The sequence below is a fragment of the Hylaeus anthracinus genome, unplaced genomic scaffold (genome assembly GCF_026225885.1).
Source record: "Hylaeus anthracinus isolate JK02 unplaced genomic scaffold, UHH_iyHylAnth1.0_haploid 3, whole genome shotgun sequence".
Taxonomy (NCBI): Eukaryota; Metazoa; Arthropoda; class Insecta; order Hymenoptera; family Colletidae; genus Hylaeus; species Hylaeus anthracinus.
The window spans coordinates 10323857-10334743 of NW_026535284.1; the positions used below are offsets into that span (position 1 = coordinate 10323857).

The 10887-nt window shown below is 42.7% G+C and overlaps 1 protein-coding gene and 1 long non-coding RNA gene across 3 annotated transcripts in view; both read left to right on the forward strand.

The window, feature by feature from the left end:
- The window catches only part of LOC128893437 (pikachurin-like), a 160233-nt gene that overhangs the window by 81515 nt on the left and 67831 nt on the right, over nucleotides 1–10887 (forward strand). The window lies entirely within an intron of this gene.
- LOC128893458 (uncharacterized) overlaps nucleotides 10388–10887 on the forward strand; it is an 816-nt gene continuing 316 nt past the window's right edge. The window contains exon 1 of the long non-coding RNA XR_008461337.1: nucleotides 10388–10875. This is a non-coding gene — a long non-coding RNA (uncharacterized LOC128893458). The remainder of the gene's footprint in view (nucleotides 10876–10887) is intronic.

Here is a 10887-nt window from a genome sequence, read left to right on the forward strand (position 1 = left end):
CGGAAACGAATGCTCGTCGAGATATTAAACTCTGGATTTTTACTAAAATTATTCCTTGGTAATTTCAGCGTCGCAAATGGTTGACATAAATTCTGTTTCCGTTGCAGAAATTAATCTCATAGATACAGGCTCATTTGTTATATAAAATTTCATAGGTCTCGTAACTTTGAAAACTTAAAATTTACAATTAAAATTAAAAATCAAATGAATATTAATCGATGGAATATATATTAATGAAAAATCTAATAATAATAATACCAAACAAAATAATGATTCCGTTCATCATATTTAATTTACCACTGGTACCAACAGCTCGATTATTCAGAAATAAATATTCGATAACATGGCAACGAGCCAGCCAAGCGTCATCACCTCAACATCTTGCGCGAAATTAATCTCTGACCCGGGACATCCCTGAAAACAGGGAACGCGGAGATCAGTCCAGATGTCTCGCGGAGATGAAAGTTTCACCGTGGATATAACCGACAGTGTCTCGTAACTTTTGGAATTATTAAGCAACTGCATTGTTCCCGGCTAAGTATGGCCAGTCCCTGCGAAAGTTGCCCGCTTTAATTGTCCCTTCATGTCGGCTGGAAACTTTCGACATTGCGTCTTGCCGTGAACGGTCCTGGGAGACGTCTCGCGGGAGTTCCTTTAATTGGTCGGTTTGAAGGGGTGCATTTTGAAAATCACGATGTTTGGAGAGGCGAGAGATGGGTTCCCTTTGACCTGGAAATGTGCAATTTCAAAATCGGTGGAAACGTGAGGGAGGAGCACAGTCTCAACGACGAGCAGGGAATGTGGATGTGAAATATGAGGGTGAACTTTATGGAAAGGAAAATATGTTTGAGGGCTTTGAAGAGCATCCTTTGACCGACTACCTTATTTGTAATTACTGGGAAATGTCACGTTTAGTTTCTGCTGATCGATAGCGAAGGGGTAGCAGGGTTGTAGATGTGTTAAGATCATTTTAAAAAATCGTGTATGAACAAAGATGACCGCGCTATAGTGTACAAGGTACCACGGACACTTTGAAATGAAAAAGCTTTCGTCAAAGTGACGGGTATCCACGGGAAAACATCTCCGATGAAACGGGAAAATTGGCAAAGCCGCACTGGCTTGCGTGAATGGTATTTTTGTTCATGAATAGGTGGAAGTTACGCCAACGGCTGTCGTGTCTACCGCGGCCTCAGAAAAATCGGTTCCATTAGTGGTCACACGGGTGAAAGGGCAGACGACCAGACACCAGCGCCACTCGTGGTTGTTTGATTTGCGGTTGTAGGTCAAAGGTTCTATTCCGGGTCATCGAGCTCTCCTTCGATCTCTTCTTGGTTTAGGTCTGTACAAACTGATCGCTTCCGCTACGCCTGTTACTGGATTCGGAGACGAGAAATATCTTCGATCCCGTTCCTTCCACTAATTGCGTTCATTCCACTGACATATCTCACGTGCATTGATATCAAGGTCCCCTAACCGCCTCCGATTCGTTGAATTCATTCCGGAAAAAGTTTCTTAGACTCCCTCGCCCCGCACTTGCTCGGAATCTATTACGATTTCAAGGAACACCCATCGCCAAGAACTTTCTCTAATTGTCCTTTCATCGGACGAACAACTTCGGGAGCATGTCTGACCATAAATGATCCCGGGACTGGTCGGGGAAGGGGGACGTCTTCCGCCGATAAGTCTAATTCGCCGGCACGGTTTTCGGAATCCTCCATGTAGATCAGTTTGTCCCTTCCGCGAAACGGAGGTGGGGTAAACTCGATTCGAAGTTTCCTCGGCCGAGCGACCGTGTAATGTCTAACTTTCAATCCACCGGGAGCACGCTTTCAGCCGGCCATTTGATAACACGACGCTAAGCGATCTTTTAACTGCCTCACAAATTGTTTTCCATCTCGCTACGGTCCTCTAGCCCAGGGATTCTCAACGAACACAGCCTCAGAAATTGCCTAATTTCGCCTGATTTTTATTTGTTAAAGTCGAAGTGAATTTTGACAGTAACTGTGAACACAGTTGGTAGTAAATGAAGTAATCAGTGTAATTCACACTCGAGTAACGTCTAAATTCACTAATTATAGGTATGATTACTGTTTATATTTGCTAGTGGAAGTGTACGCTACTATGCTGTCTGTTACATCCATTGATAAACTTGTATCATAGTGAAGTAATCTGTCCACATTCGCTATAAGTAAAACGGTAGTAGTAGTATACAATCCCAAGTACGCATAAACTTAACGAAATCTTCCACATTCACTGATTACTCGAGCGAAGGTACACGCTCTCTAACAATAGTTTAGAATTCAATATTACCGCTACACGTACACCTCGAGGTACTCGAGCCTGAGACATCTACGAATTGCACGTTCGCACACAAGTCAAACGTCGAGGCAAACAAACCAAGGAAGGAGGCCACGAGCGAGAGCAAAGTTTGAGAGACGCTGCTCCAGCGACAGCGAAATTCGTGGCCCTCGCGGGAAGCATCGATAACAATTAAAGCCTGCGTTTCAGCGTGTTTTCATGGAACAATGCGAACGTGTAGGAAGGGACTGATTGTTTGCCATCGAATCGACAGGCTTTGTCCGGTTCCCTGTAAGTTGCCATCGCTACCTTTACGCTTCCAAGCAACGGGAGGGAACGAGTTAGGTAGGATTTTGTTTTATTTACTCGAGAGAAGTGCCATTTTTTTTTTTTTTTATTTTATTTTTCTTCTTCGCCCTGTATTGTCGAAGGATTTTAGACGGGCGCGTTTTAGTCGGCACTTACTGCGGAGATCTTTGTCTGGCCGAGGCCGTCGCGAGGACAAAGTAAAGTAGAACAAAGTGTAGAACCGAAAAAGATCTTAAGAGGATTTCGAGATCGGGGCGGAAACTTTCTTCGAGGGGAAGCTTTAGAGGGAGCTATAATACGCCCGGAAACTTCTCTGCCCGTTTCTCGCGGCTCTGGCATGAATCCGTTGCGTGGCAAGTAGGTGTAAACAGATCGATAAACGAGGGAAAGGTATACGCAACACATCGACAGCGACAAAATTGTTATGCCGGATATCGAATTCAAGCTTGAACTTTCCACTTATTGACCTCTTTGGCTGATTTCGTTGGAAGCGATGGCCGAGAGGTCACTCGTATATTTAAATGCGTCTTCTATTAATAAATTGAACAATGGAAAGCTTGTAGAGAAATTATAATACGATAGTGTACATCGTAGGTTCCCAATCGAATCCTCGATTCTCTGGAGTCCCTACACCCGTCCGCACCCCCGAACCGAGTAGTTTTCAGCGTCGCGCAAACAGCCAGAGGCGTCGCGGAAGAATGGAAGTTCCCGTTGCCGGCACGCGGCGAAAATATCCGCGGACGTAGCTCAGCATTTCTCCCGAAACGTGGCTGGCAGAAGCGCGAAGAAACCGAGATCCGAGTTTTATGGAGAATAATCCCGTCGCGAAACTTCTTGAATAAAATAGCGCGAAAATGCGTCTGGATACGATGGCGAACGCCGGGATTGCATCTGCGAGGGTGCATTCCATTCTGGACGTGGTTAGGGAGCTGTTCGTACCAACCCCTTGGCTCCTATCACGTATTTTTCCACGGGGAGACTCTGAGATACGTCTGGATGCGTCTTCGTTTATGGAATCGGAGCATTCTCCCTTTTTTCTTTGAGAAGTTTCTATTCGGTATACTATTTGGTCTAAAAATAATAGTTCGTATCACGCGGCATATGGAGAGATATAAAATAAATAATTTAATTATCGATATGATTTTTAAAAATTATATTGTAAACAGTAAAATTGTGAGACTTTGGTGAATTATTTAGCATTCAAGTATAACTAAAGTATAGCATAGGCATAACTAAATATGCTTTCTGCAGATTCATTTATTAAAACACGTTAAATATGTTCCAATGTGAAAATCGTATACAGAAAAATCACCTACACGGTTATGGTACTCGAAACGAAATTTTTTATCGCTCGTCGAATTCGGAATGACGAATTCCCGTAACAAAGAAATCGAGGGAAGTGCGTTTTAACAGCCGTTAGGCGGCAAAGCAACCCTACTACATCACCAGACGCTTTAATTTTGCAGAGTGCGGAGCACTCATAATTTTTGAACAGTGCATCGTCCGCTTTCGCAGAACGAATGTCGGGGCCCTCTAATTTACGCCGCGGTTGAAGTGACGCAGCCAAAAGAATTTTACAGCCCGAAACGGAAAAAATTCTTTATCTAGAGTGAGATTTATACCTGCACGAAATCCACCGCCTTCGTTACTAAACATTAACTACGGTAACTCTTTATTATCGCTATTACTTTACTACTATCCCTATCGCATTTACTACGGAATTAAAATTAATGCAGCAACAAGAAAAAAATTAAACGTACATACGTAGATTTGAGTGATTCACAAACACAATTACTCCTCACAGCTATCCCTCGTACTCACCCATACATGAAACGGTTGTCACCTTTCCTGGGGAACACACTTCCAGTTTCTTTTTAAAAACACGCGTTAAATTCATCGGAGGCGACAGGGAGGTACGAAAGGCGGAAGTTACCGAGGCTTCTGCTGGTGTAATCGCTGGTCCCCTCGAGTAATTGTGTTTTTCTTCCCGTGGGCGGAAACCGAGCTGGAAGTTCGCTCGAAGAGGGATTCTTTTCACGGGGCCGAGAAGATCGTCCGGAGATGGACGGTGTCCCGTGGAATCGGTCGGAATGTTCAATAAAGATGGAAATGAGAGAGGGGCTTCGAAAACTTCAACGTCCTTGTCGTCGTCGAATTGAAACTCGGCGAACAGAGTAGTTTGTCGTGTAACCAATACCTGTCAGTTTCATTTCGGAGATGGAAGGATAATGTTTAGATTGGTGGAGGGAACCAGTTCGAAACCGTAGGAAAAGAATTACAGAGAAGAAAGGAGGAAGAGTTTGGGGAACCTGTAGCCTGTAGATTCGTGTAGCCTTTTGCCTCCTTCGTTCGTACATCGGTGATAGTGGCGGGTACAATTGATTTATGGTGTCTTTTTATTTTTTGGAAGAACATAGTTTCGTCGTCTCGCGCGAAGCGAACGATCGTTCATGTTGAAGAGCGAGGCGTGACAGTTCGCCGCAAAAGAATAACGCGGCTGCGGTTACAGCTTCATTATCGTTGCAGGAAAACAGGGAGCGAAGTTGAGTTATTATCGTGTTTTCCGCGACAGGCTGTAACTGCGAGAAGACACACTGGAAGCATAGAACCGTGAGCTCCGACGTCGCGATAAATCAGCAGAATTAGGTCGGGACGAATTTATGACGGTGATTACTGTGACTGATTACATACCAATGGCACACCCGGTACGTGCATAAAGGACAAAACACGATGCAGATACTCCGCTGGGAGAAAATTCCGATGGTAATAAAAGCATGTGCAGTAACGGTGTCCTGTTTCGAACAAGACATGCTGGGTATGTTCAGTTTCGTCGCAGAAAAAAATAGGTTTGAGAAAGTTTGAGAAAGTTTTAGTTTGTTTAATTCGTAATATTCTTCTATACACTCGCCTGTTCCAAATACTAATTTTTATTCGACTAGAAATTCATATCCAGAAATTCGCCCACGTCTGGCAAAGAGTTCGAACGAACCTGACGTAGGGTTGGGTGTATTCGGTCGGCGTAAGTAACAAAAAAACGGCTGACGAAGCCAATGCCATAAGGCGTAAAAGCCAAGGAACAAACGACACAAATTTATTCAGGCATAATCCAGCGTTTCCTCTTTGCGTCTGCTCTATAGAATCGTCTTTCTAGTTCCTAGGTTGCCATTGTTACGGCTCGAGTTTACCTTCTTTATTCCCCCCGATGGGTACTTTGGATGAAGGGTCGCGGAGGCCACTCTGACGCTCCGTCTTAGCTTTCACTCGGACGTGTTTTCTTGCTCCTGTTCTCTTTCGATCATCTTCGATTCAGTTTCGATGGCTCCGTTTCCACTCTTACCTTGTCTTTGTTGACTCGTCGTCCATCCTGCTTATTTGTTTCATTGTTTCTACTGCGTTTGCCTTCGAATGCCGAAATGTTATCTTTCAGTGGCATTATTTACTAAGAGATGGCAATCTGAAGGGGATACACGTGGCTGGAAAATATACGAACGATTCTATCAGATAATAGATCAATTTGTTACAACGTTGGGCAAGATTAGAAAATCGGATCGTTGAGAATATATGAGGTACAATTTCACGGGACGTCAAAGAGTTCTTATCTAGCCGCACGTGTGTTCATATATCACGGGCAGCAGTTTCCATGTTTGCATTTTGCTTTACAAACCGAGCTTAGTAAAATTTGTAGAGGCTACTGCGACCTAGAAATTATTCATTCGCGGGGGTAGTTACTCTGTTTGAAAGATGAAAGATAGTAATGCAGCGGTAAAGTTATATTAGCAGCACTGATGTAGGATCGGTCCGGTGGACACGATGAGAAATGTTCGTGTGTGCCTTCGATCCGCAACCAAAAGCCAATTTAATCGCCGAGGTATAGTCGAATACATTTAATTAACATTTAAAGGATTATATGTACGGAGGTAAAAAATCGTCCAGTCGTATAAATCCGCAACCAGAATTCGGTTTAGTCGTCAGAATAGCTCTATATATAACTCTCAATAAACGTAGTTTACGATTAAATACATATTCCCTGATATTCTGAATATTCTAAATATATTAAAAACGTTTTAATAACGTATGTCCATACATTAAATACCTCCTGTTCAAGTTATTCTATATCTTTCATTAACGAGAACAAGCTCCGCAGTCGAAACGTGCGCTTGAATAAATTAGTATGTCGAATTTCGAGCGAAACGATCGCTAACGATTCGTCCCCATCATCGTTATTCGCCACGGTTAATAATATTTTTCCAGCATCGTAAACGGTTACGTTACCGAGTTGAACAAATTAAGTGTAATTTCTGATATATCGCCAAGCATCGACGTAAAAATCGTTACTGCCGCATAAATTATGCTCGCTGCGAGGGGAAACGTCCGTTGGATCAATTTCCATGGCATTAAATCATCGTTAAAATTTCATTGAATTTCCCGACGAAACATTACGGACTTATTACGCGCTTTTCCCTCCCTCATTTTATTATCCGAGTGTAAACCGGAATATGTACTCCGTTTTTTACGTTCCCCTGGTACATTCATTCTAGCTCTACGTTCGTTTCATCGGTGACCAACTTTCATCGTGCACCGTTACCGGGGGAGTTATAATAACGCGGAGACAATAAACCATGTTTATTACTACCCTTATTACGACGCACGCACTGGGGAAAGTACGACGCACAATGGGCTCCAACAGCATGGAAATATGGTTGTTGCCAGGGTGTAGTGCGCGATTCGTTCTCCAAGGAAACGAATCGTTTCTCCAACGAAACTTCCCTTAACTAGATTTAGACGTTAAAAAGGCAGACACTTCCATTGGGCGTTAAACGCAGGGTTGCGAAAAATGTTAGAAGGATGTAGAGTGTGTTGTATGTTTTACAATAGAATGCAGTCCTTCGGGTTGTCACAGTGTTATCTCTATAATTGTTCATTATACTGTTGCGCCGGGGGTTGGTGGCACATCGAGGAGTATTTTAAATAATCAACACGTCTTTATAAAAGGAACAAGAATTCAAAACGGTTATTAACTATAACAATAACTCAAAGTAAACACGTCTGTTCGATAGCAAGTCTAGCGACGTTCTCCCATTCAAAAGTTGCCGGTTCTCTTGGTAACCGGAACATCCCGATGATCCGCTTCCGCTCGCTCTTCAGAACGCACTAGACATCGTCGCAGCATCTTCATGCCGCCGCAACAATACATATCTCATCTTTGATTATAGGAAATTTTAAAAAATTTCCTTTTCTTGACCATCGAGTAGTCACAGCTCAATCACAATTAAATCCTAAGTACATTATTGTTCAAAAAATTTTACAGGGTTATTATCTTGGATGTTTTCCAGTAGAGTGATACCGACGTCACGGTTCAGTCGCTATTAAATCTCCCTTCCTATAGAGTTCTACTTAATATTCGTGTAATTTAACAAAACCACCAAGCCTTGAAATCCTATTAAAGGCATCTTCCCACCGACCTTTTTATTTACCAAAGTAGAAACGTGCCCTGGCGTTCCAGCACCCCTTCTCTGTAAAAGGGGTACCACCTCGAAGTCATCCGGCAGAACAGGAAACGAGGTTGCGTTCGTCGCTCGGATAACTGGTATCGTGACCCTATTAAACGCGGTTGCAAAGACCACGAACTTCAGAATGACTATTCGGACTGTTCGTGCTATCGGGAACGAGCAGGTTGCTTGGCGTGCGGCCAGAACGCCAACCTTGCACGCTAGATTACACCGATTAACCGCATTTTGCCTTCGCTAGTCGTACGCGACACCGCGTACAATTGACCAAATTGCTCCAAATGCATAGTTAAACTCCAGATAGTTACAGGTCCATCCCTCGCGATCCTATGATTAGGTTACTACGATTCGGACCAAAAATTTTCGTAATCAATTTGTGCACTTCTTTAGCGATCAACGCAATCACAAATTCTGTCGACAAAGTATCACAATTGGCCGTCGAACGTCGAAGCGAACCGTAATTGGCCAGCTTGGAGAAATTCGGTAAGCTCGGAGCGATTAAATCGAACGTGTTTTCCGTGGCACGTTTTTAACGAGAGAATGCGCCCCGTGAACCTTCTCGTCAAGTTTAAACGTTAGTAATTGCTGGTTGTTTGTCGATAAATCCAATCCTGTCGGCGGTTTAATCGGTCGTCGCGTGACCTCCGCAGCGTCGCTCGAAAACGCTGCGTCACGACGCCTCCCCCTCGGTAATGACCAGAGCGACAAACGACGTTTTTCCATTATTTCCCCGTTCGTTGTTGCAGTGGGACGTCCCACGGGCAAACTGGAACATTTCTCGAGGGGGCCAAAAGCTTCGTTTGTACATTAAAATGATAATTTCGAAAGGAAGCATATTTACTAAACGCATAATAATTACTTATACTGGAAGGAAGAAATTATATGAGGGATTATATTGTCGCGCCGGGGGGGTTGAAGCACGAGAATTCATTTTAATTAAATATAAAGTTTATTAACAAACTATAACTTTTAAACAATATAACGATAATATAACGATAATCTTGGAGACTTGTAACGAAACGTCTTCTCTCTTTGAGTTCTCGAATCGCTGTCCTCTATTTTAAAAGTTTGCCGCTTCTTGGCGACCGGAACATCTTCATCTTCATCGTCGCAACATCTTCACACCGTCGCGACGATGTAACTCGGAACTGTAGTGCGGCATCTTCATACCGTCGCAACAATATGATTTACCTAACTCATTGTCAGACCTAACACTGAAGTACAGCGATCCAATAGAAAATTAAATTTCTGTTTCGGTAGTAACGCTTGAAATTGATATCGAAGAAACGAAATTTCCATGAGGAATTGTCCAAGTCTGTATTGAAACGTTTACCCCGTCCTTCCTGGCCACTGGCAGCCGTTACTCGTTCCCTTCGATGGAACGAAAACTACGTCCAAGCTGGCTGCAACAGGCTACCCAATCCATAAATGCAATAGTCCGTGTGCCCATTCTTTTCCTCGCGTCAAACGCACTCGCGACCCTTTGCCTGTGACACGCGACGTCAGTTTTTGAACGTGTCAAAATCCAGAACAAGTCTGAAAAACTTTTACAATTAAATACGTAAGCAGTAAAAGGGAAATAAAATTTATGAATATACATATAAATCATTACAGCGGCGTGCAGTATTTACGACGAGTAAATATTTATCTTAATGAATTTTCGACTACTTGGATCGAATCATTTTTAGCATCAATATGTAACAAACAATATCTGCGTTACTTTTACAGGAAAGTTATTCATAGTTTAAAATTATTAATAGCAACACCAAAACATCATAATACAATTTTCCTCGACAGCAATTCCAATAAAACTATACATAAATTCTTACTATACTATACTATTACTATACTAATACTTTAATAATTCTTCAAGTAAGGATCTCGAAACGTAAATAAGACAGGTAATTATTCCACACAGTGATTCCACGCAGACCCACAAAAAAGGTACTTGTCAACATCGCATCTGATGCGAAAGCGAGCTAATTCGACTTGTTCAGCGAATCTATTTAAAGTGCCGACTCCTACGCAAAAACAACGCAACTCGTGGAATTATATTTTCACTCTCAGGGAAGCGTTCTGTCAAACTCTGGTATAATTTCGAGGCCGAGTGCGTTTGTTTCCAGAAGGAACACTGCCTCGAATGTCGATTACCCGCATTTGTTTCCTCCGTTCTCATTCTGTTAACAAGTCCGCAGGGCTCTTCGGCGTATTGTCGCCTCCGCAACAGGCTCCTCAATCACGTTGTTTCAAGCGGTTCTTTCGGTCCTCACCGCCTACAAAAGCGATTTAAAAGATTTAATCCGCGGGAAAATTAGGTTAAATGGAAAACATATAACAATTCGCGCCCTCAATGTTCTGGACAAATGTTACATTTTGGTATCAGGAGAACATAATATGCGAAGAGGTGACACGAGAAATACCAGGTACGTATCGAAATTCTGAGGAAATTTTACATTTTGGTATCAAGGAGCACATGATATACGAGGAGGTGGAACGTAGGGATTCCGGTACGTATCAACTAACAAATTTTAACAGCATCGTGGAAATTTTCTCTTTAATTTCCCTTCATTTCCTTATACATTTCCCTCTAATTTCCCTCCATTTCCTGGTTTAACAATGGTCCAAATCGCTCCGCTCAAAATTATGATGAGAAATTTCTAATAAGTCTAATGGGTCTGATGGGTTGCCTAATTCAAAGGGCACATTTTCGGTACGTGTGGAAATTTGCATTTGGTATCAGGAGAACATGATATGCGAGGAGGTGGCACGAGGA